This window comes from Macaca thibetana, chromosome X (assembly GCF_024542745.1).
Source record: "Macaca thibetana thibetana isolate TM-01 chromosome X, ASM2454274v1, whole genome shotgun sequence".
Lineage (NCBI taxonomy): Eukaryota > Metazoa > Chordata > Mammalia > Primates > Cercopithecidae > Macaca > Macaca thibetana.
In genome coordinates, this window is record NC_065598.1 from 14,545,368 (window position 1) to 14,554,559 (window position 9,192).

At 38.1% G+C, this 9,192-nt stretch overlaps 1 pseudogene; it reads right to left on the reverse strand.

Moving 5' to 3' along the window:
- Nucleotides 1-7,141: 7,141 nt before the first annotated feature.
- LOC126946820 (translationally-controlled tumor protein-like) lies at nt 7,142-8,681 on the reverse strand (annotated as a pseudogene).
- Nucleotides 8,682-9,192: the final 511 nt, after the last annotated feature.

The following is a 9,192-nucleotide window of genomic DNA, read 5'->3' on the forward strand; positions in this document are numbered from 1 at the left end:
ATATAACTAGGGACTTTCCTGCAGGATACACAAATAATGGCAATTCCATAACTGTACCCAATCAAATACTCTCCTTGCTTTACTTTCTTATTCATCTTATGAAGGCCTCCCCTTGCATTCCCTCAGCAGAACCTTTGAACCACTTCCAGTTTGGAGCTGTCCAATTCATGAATTGCTGTTTGCTCAAGTAAACCCTTCAAAATTTTTACTGTGCCCAAGTTTACTTTTTGACAGTTCTTAATCTTTATACTTGTATCTTTTCTTAATTAATGTATTTTTTGTTATACTTTAAGTTCTAGGGTATATGTGCACAACATGCAGGTTTGTTATATATGTATACATGTGCCATGTTGGTGTGCTGCACCCATTAACTCATCATTTACATTAGGTATCTCTCCTAATGCTATCCCTCCCCCCACTCCCTCCCCACAACAGGCCCCAGTGTGTGATGTTCCCCACCCTGTGTCCAAGTGTTCTCATTGTTCAATTCTCACCTATGAGTGAGAACACGTGGTGTTTGGCTTTCTGTTCTTGCGACAGTTTGCTCAGAATGATGGTTTCCAGCTTCATCCATGTCCCTACAAAGGGCATGAAATCATTCTTTCTTTATGGCTGCATAGTATTCCATGGTGTATATGTGCCACATTGTCTTAATCCAGTCTATCATTGATGGACATTTGGGTTGGTTCCAAGTCTTTGCTATTGCAAATAGTGCCATAATAAACATATGTGTGCATGTGTCTTTATAGCAGCATGATTTATAATCCTTTGGGTATACACCCAGTAATGGGATGGCTGGGTCAAGTGATATTTCTAGTTCTAGATCCTTGAGGAATCGCTACACTGTCTTCCACAATGGTTGAACTAGTTTACAGTCCCACCAACAGTGTAAAAGTGTTCCTATTTCTCCACATCCTCTCCAGCACCTGTTTTTCCTAACTTTTTAATGATCACCCTTCTAACTGGTATGAGATGGTATCCCATTGTGGTTTTGATTTGCATTTCTCTGATGGTGTGTGATGATGAGCATTTTTTCATGTGTCTGTTTGGTGCATAAATGTCTTCTTTTGAAAAAATGTCTGTTCATATCCTTTGCCCACTTTTTGATGGGGTTGTTTGATTTTTTTCTTGTAAATTTGTTTAAGCTCTTTGTAGATTCTGGATATTAGCCCTTTGTCAGATGGGTAGATTGTAAAAATTTTCTCCCATTCTGTAGGTTGCCTGTTCACTCTGATGGTAGTTTCTTTTGCTTTGCAGGAGGCTCTTTGTTGTGGGAAGTCAGGGACCCTGAACCAAGGGACCAGCGGAAGCCGTGGTAGAAGAACATAAATTGTGAAGATTTCATGGACATTTATTAGTTCCCCAAATTAATACTTTTATAATTTCTTATGCCTGTCTTTACTGCAATCTCTGAACATAAATTGTGAAGATATCATGGACACTTATCACTTCCCCAATCAATACCCTTGTGATTTCCTATGCCTGTCTTTACTTTAATCTCTTAATTCTGTCATCTTCTTTGTAAGCTGAGGAGGATATATGTCACCTCAGGACCCTTTCTTTATCCTGAGTTCTAGTTTGATTGCACTGTGGTCTGAGAGACAGTTTATTGTGATTTCTATTCTTTTACATTTGCTGAGGAGTGCTTTACTTCCAACTTTGTGGTTAATTTTGGAATAAGTGTGATGTGGGGCTGAGAAGAATGTATATTCTGTTGATTTTGGGTGGAGAGTTCTGTAGATGTCTATTAGGTCCACTTGGTACAGAGCTGAGTTCAATTCCCGGATATCTTTGTTAACTTTCTGTCTCGTTGATCTGTCTAATGTTGACAGTGGAGTGTTGAAGTCTCCCATTATTGTTATGTGGGAATCTAAGTCTCTTTGTAGGTCTCTAAGGACTTGCTTTATGAATCTGGGTGCTCCTGTATTGGGTACATATATATTTAGGATAGTTAGCTCTTCTTGTTGAATCGATCCCTTTACCGTTGTGTAATGGCCTTCTTTGTCTCTTTTGATCTTTGTTGGTTTAAAATCTGTTTTATCAGAGACTAGGATTGCGAACCCTGCTTTTTTTTGCTTTCCATTTGCTTCGTAGATCTTCCTCCGTCCCTTCATTTTGAGCCTATGTGTGTCTCTGCATGTGAGATGGGTCTCCTGAATACAGCACACTGATGGGTCTTGACTCTTTATCCAATTTGCCAGTCTGTGTCTTTTAATTGGAGCATTTCGCCCATTTACATTTAAGGTTAATATTGTTATGTGTGAATTTGATCCTGTCATTATGATGTTAGCTGGTTATTTTGCCTGTTAGTTGATGCAGTTTCTTCCTAGCATCGATGGTCTTTACAATTTGGTATGATTTTTGCAGTGGCTGTTACCAGTTGTTCCTTTCCATGTTTAGTGCTTCCTTCAGGATCTCTTGTAAGGCAGGCCTGGTGGTGACAAAATCTCTCAGGATTGACTTGTCTGTAAAGGATTTTATTTCTCCTTCACTGATGAAGCTTAGTTTGGCTGGATATGAAATTCTGGGTTGAAAATTCTTTTATTTTAGAATGTTGATATTGGCCCCCAATCTCTTCTGGCTTGTAGAGTTTCTGCCAAGAGATCCGCTGTTAGTCTGATGGGCTTTCCTTTCTGGGTAACCCAACCTTTCTCTCTGGCTGCCCTTAACATTTTTTCCTTCATTTCAACTTTGGTGAATCTCACAATTATGTGTCTTGGAGTTGCTCTTCTCGAGGAGTATCTTTGTGGCATTCTCTGTATTTCCTGAATTTGAATATTGGTCTGCCTTGCTAGGTTGGGGAACTTCTCCTGGGTAATATCCTGAAGAGTGTTTTCCAACTTGGTTCCATTCTCCCTGTCACTTTCAGGTACACCAATCAAACATAGATTTGGTCTTTTCACATAGTTCCATATTTCTTGGAGGCTTTGTTCATTTCTTTTTACTCTTTTTTCTCTAAACTTCTCTTATCACTTCATTTCATTCATTTGATCTTCAATCACTGATACCCTTTCTTCCACTTGATTGAATCAGCTACTGAAGCTTGTGCATGTGTCATGTAGTTCTTGTGCCATTGTTTTCAGCTCCATGAGGTCATTTAAGGTCTTCTCTCTGCTCTTTTTTTAGTTAGCCATTCATCTAATCTTTTTTTCAAGGTTTTTAGCTTTGTGATGGGTTTGAATATTCTCCTTTAGCTAGGAGAAATTTGTTATTACCAATCGTCTGAAGTCTTCTTCTCTCAAGTCATCAAAGTCATTCTCCGTCCAGCTTTGTTCTGTTGCTGGCGAGGAGCTGTGTTCCTTTGGAGGAGAAGAGGTGCTCTGATTTTTAGAATTTTCAACCTTTCTGCTCTGGTTTCTCCCCAACTTTGTGATTTTATCTACCTTTGGTCTTTGATGATGGTGACGTACAGATGGGGTTTTGGTGTGGATGTCCTTTCTGTTTGTTAGTTTTCCTTCTAACAGTCAGGACCCTCAGCTGCAGGTCTGTTGGAGTTTGCTGGAGGTCCACTCCAGACCCTGTTTGCCTGGTTATCACCAACAGAGGCTGCAGAACCGCAAATATTGCAGAATGGCAAATGTTGCTGCCTGATCCTTCCTCTGGAAGCTTTGTCTCAAAGGGGCACCTGGCCATATGAGGTGTCAGTCGGCCCCAACTGGGACGTACCCCTCCCAGTTAGGCTACTTGGGGTCAGGGACCCAGTTGAGGAGGCAGTCTGTCCGTTCTCAGATCGATCTCAAACTCCGTGCTGGGAGAAGCACTACTCTCTTCAAAGCTGTCAGACAGGGACGTTTAAATCTGCAGAAGTTTCTGCTGCCTTTTGTTCAGCTATGCCCTGCCCCCAGAGGTGGAGTCTACAGAGGCAGGCAGGCCTCCTTGAGCTGAGGTGGGCTCTACCCAGTTCAAGCTTCCTGGTCACTTTGTTTACCTACTCTAGCTTTGGCAATGGCAGACGCCCCTCCCCCAGCCTTGCTGCCGCCTTGCAATTCAATCTCAGACTGCTGTGCTAGCAGTGAGCGAGGCTCTGTGGGCGTTGGACCCTCCGAACCAGGCACTGGATATAATCTCCTGGTGTGCCATTTGCTAAGACCACTGGAAAAGTGCAGTATTAGGGTGGGAGTGTCCCGATTTTCCAGGTACCATCTGTCATGGCTTCCCTTGGCTAGGAAAGGGAATTAATTCCCTGACCCCTTGTGCTTCCCAGGTGACGCGATGCCCTGCCCTGCTTTGTCTCACGCTCTGTGGGCTGCACTCACTGTCCAACAAGCCCCAGTGAGATGAACCCAGTACCTCAGTTGGAAATGCAGAAATCACCCATCTTCTGTGTCGCTCACGCTGGGAGCTGTAGACTGGAGCTGTTCCTATTTGGCCATCTTGGAACCTCTACTTGTATCTTACTGAAAGTTTTACCCTTTTTAAAAAAGATGTGGACACTTCCAGGCAGGCTTTTCTCTACTCTTTAGTAAAGGAGACCTTGATATCTGCCTTTAATGGTCAGTGTTGTAGATGAGTTAATTTACCATGAAATATTTAATTTTGCTTTGTTATTTAAAAATTCTCCTGCTTAAATTAATAATATTCTATTATCTTGTCCACTTGGTATATAAATGCTATAGGAAGAATGTATTTGGGTCATTACATTTTATTTTCATGATAGAAAAAAACTTACCATATTTAATCTTAGAACAGTAATGTAAATTCAGCATAGATTTTTTCCTCACTCTTAGTCATTTTTTAATAGATTGCCTGTGTCCTATTAGAATTTGGCCCCATACAGTAGCAGTATATATTATATTCCAGCTCCAAGAGGAAATATAGATTATACTGCCTAGCATCCAGTTTCATATGGTTTATGAATGAATCCCGTCAAATTCTACACTTTTCAAATAGTCTCTATACATTTTCTGTCATGCTGACATTGTATGAGGACATATTTAAATGCATTATAAAATTTATTCTTTGAAAAGAATGAGAAATAAATATTATCATGCTTTAGAGCTAAAGTAGTGTTGGAAAAAGTTACTAAAGCCCTTCAGATGTTAGCCTTGCAGGTCTTCATATTGAGGATGATGAACCTTTTATTTTAAAGACAAATTGTGATAAAAGAATCCTATACTGCTATAAAACTGATGGCACCTATCAAAGCACTGAGCATTTACATTTTGTAAAATACCCATGAGGGCAACTTAGGACCTAACTACTAAAGGAGGAGGTTCTGAAGTTCCTAAACTTCCTCCAGGATAATTTCAAATGATGCCATTGAGATATCAATATTTGAAGCCTTTGGTGCCATTCTGTTCCAAGTGTGTTCTAAAGCAAGCAGAAACCCTCCAAAAGGATCAGAAGAAATACTCTTCTTTATTAGAATTATTTATCTTTAGAGATAGTTGCCAGAAATTGCTTTCTATAGCTAACTACTAATTTTTTTTCAGTCTTGCAAGTTTTTAGCCTGATGAGTTGCAAAATAATCAGAAATTTAAAACTTACTGATATTTGAGTTTTGTTTTCATTTATGTGACTATGCTTTTGCAATTTATATAGCCACAGAAGACAGGATTCCACATTAAACCAAAACCTCTAGAGGACTAATATTATTCTCAGATTAATGAATGCATCCTCTTTTGATAGAGCCCCCAAAGAGGAAAAATAGAAAGAATGTTTGCAAAGATAAAGGATCATTGAAAATATATTGAAATGGATTTTATAAGCCATATATAAAAGACCATTTAAAGATTTATCTCTTCTAGATTTTTTGTGAGAGTATAGGTATGCAATATTTTAGAGAAAATAAAATGTTCTGGTTAGTCAAAGTTCTGATTCCTAGAACTTTAACAAGACATAGAATATCTAAATTTAAGGAATCAGGATTCAGGAAGTTAATAATAATGCTGTTTTTCTTTCAAACCACAAATGGTCAATAAATAATGCTTTTTAAATGGAGTCTAATAAGAGATATTATTGAGTTTTTTATGTGCTAATCACTTTAGAGTATTTATGTAATAATCATTCTATCATTCTACTATGCTAATCATTATCTCTTTTGATTCAATATTTCACATATTGTAAACTTGGTTCTGTAGAAAAGTATAATTTGACTTTCCTTTGTAGTTGTGAAAAATAAGATGGATTAATTGACAGAAATTTACTAGTCATAAAATAGTTGCTAAGTAAACTTATTACATGAAATGAAAAAAGAAGGGAAAATGTTGACAATAGAGCTGTATAGAAATTAAAATAACAGATATATTAAAATTGAATAGATTTTAGTGAATCAGTTTAATCTTTTTTCAATTTTCCAGGTAGCCAGTCACTACGAGCTACCAAGGAAATTGAGACCATAAAGTACGCACAGATAAAATGTACATTTAAGTGCTTCCAGTTTCTCAGGAGGGTGAACTAGATAATTAAGATCAACCTTCCTATTGAATATATAAAAACCTTTTTCAAATTAATAAGGAAAAGACAGACAATGCAAAGGAAAAATGGGAAAACCACCTGAACAGGCACATCCCAATAGGGGAAATAGTAGCATATGGAAAAATGCTCAACTTCACTGGTAATTAGGTAAATGCAAATTAAAACCACAATGTATTGGCACTACATACTTATCAGAGTGGCAAAAATAAAACATCTGATAATATACATGTATGAGTATGGTGAAAATTTTAAAAATATATAGCATTGTCAAGTATTTCTTTCTGACTGAGTTAGTTTCTTTTTATTCTCTTGGTAATCTCTTCCAGAGTTAACTACTCTGTTGTAGGTGAGGAAATGTATAAGGCTCCACTTTAAATGTTGGCATTGATATTAGCATGGTCTTTTTCTTTACTGCAGTTCAAAATTAAAACTTTTAATTATTTTCTTTTAGATTCTAGTCCCAAAAGTAGTTTCCACTGTACAAGTTACTGATAACAGTCTTATACTTCCTAGTAGTGACCTACAACCAGGCTCTATCTTCTCCAGGAACATTACAGAATAGAGTTAGTTTAAATATGTATTAACATAGGAGGCATTCTTTCAAATGAGTTTAAATGCATTTTACTTTTAGACAGTCAACATGTTTTTTTTTTCTTAAAAACAGTGACTCTACTCCAAATAAATCACAGTCACAATAAATGAGATGCTCAAGATGATATCAGTCCTAGTGTTGTGTGGATGACATGCAGCAGCCAGTTATGATGACAGGTAATCGATCCACAGTAACTGCCAAATTTGTAACACTTTTCCATTCTAAACCATTCTTAAAGAAAACCACATATGGATCATACTATTCTCATGATAGTCCACTAGAGCCACCATACCATTAGGATTCATGTTTTCACCAATGAAGAATTGGTAGTTTTTGAAATTAGCAAAGATCTGCTTGATTTGTTCTGTAGGCCCTGTCATAAAAGCTTTTACTCTTTCTGGTTTCTGTTCTTCAAGTCTGCCTTTAATTGATTTCATGTAATATTTGATGTACCTCTTGTAGGCTTCTTTTGTGAAGCTGGTTTCCTACAAGTGATGGTTCATGACAGGTTCATGACAATATCAACACCAGTGATGACTGTGCTTTTGGTACCTTTACCCTTGAGGCCTTCAGTGGAGGCATTTCCACCAGTGAGTGAGTCATCAATGTTACCCTCTGTCTTATCAACTATTTTTCCCTCTACCTCCAAGCACAGCTGGTCCGTGATCTTTCATATTTTGTAAATGTCAGAGAACATCTCATTGCAGCTGGTGAGGTCCCAGTAGATAATTATAATGGTGGCTGAAGGGAGACTGTGCTAGCTTAGCTGGAGCCTGGAGCTCAGATCAAGTACACTGCAGCCAGAGTGGCACTCGGGAGAGGGAATGAGGAAGTGGGCAGAAAAGTGGCATTGCCAATTATTAACAAGGATGTGGAGCAATGAGAACTCTCATGCACTGTTGATGGGAATATGCATTGTAAAATCACTTTTGAAGAATATCTGATAGTACGTTTGAAAATGTATATAGTCTATGACCTAGCAATTCCATTTATAGATGTTTGTATCTCACATAAATTCATGCTTACATGCACCAGAAAACATGTGTTAGAATGTTCATAATAACGTAGTTAATAGAAGCCCAACAGAAACAACTCAGTAGTAGAAATGATAAACAGAGGTAGGTTTATATCATGGTATACTAGACAGCAAGCAATGAATAAACTACATGGATGGATATCTCTGAAACACAAAAGACTGAGCTAAAGAAGCTAGGCTAATACTGTATGATCCCATTGACACATATTTTTAAAATAGGCCACATTAAACAATTATTAGCAGCATGAAAGTCAACATAGTGGTCGTCGGTAGGGGGTAGGCTGGTATTATGATCAGAAGGAGACAGGTGGAGGGCTTCTATGGGGAAGATGCCATTCTATCGTTTTTGCATGGAGGAAGACACATTGGTGTTTTTTAATAAATTTGTTAAACTACATGTTTATGTTTTATGACCATTTTGTATGTTCTATCACAAGATGATACATTATAGAAACTTACCTCACTGATATTTCAGAAAGATTAGTTTATTCATGCCATAATTATTTAATGGGTGCTGTCTTAGTTCATTTTGTGTTGCTATAAAGGAATACCTGAGACTAGGTAATTTATAAAGAAAAGAGGTTCACTTAGCTCACGGTTCTGCTGGTTGGAAAGTTCAAGATTGGGCATCTGCATCTGGCAAGGGCCTCAAGATGTTTCCACTCATGGTAGAAGGTGAAGGAGAGCTGTTATGTGCAGAGAACACATGGCAAGAAAGGAAGCAAGAGAGAGAGGAGGAAGGTGCCAGGCTCTTTTTAACAATCAGCTGTTGTGGAAGGGAATAGAGTGACAACTCACTCAACCCTGAGGGAGGACATTAATCTGTTTATGAGGAATCTGCTCCGATGATCCAAAACCTCCCATTAGGCCCCAACTTCAATATTAGGGATCAAATTTCAACCTGAGATTTGAAGGGTCCAAACATCAAAAGCATAGCAGATGCCTAGTGTACCTGGGCTTCTGTTAGAGATAGCTTATTTCAAACCAGCTGAACCAAAAGAGAACAAAGGTAGACTAAGGGAGTTTTACTTCTTTTGTTTAGTTAGAGTTATCAACAAGGAGTATGATTGGAAAAATGCTCTAGTTAAAGATGAAAGGAACAGAAAAGTAGGTGACTGAATAGGGCCAAAACACAACAAATGGTCCC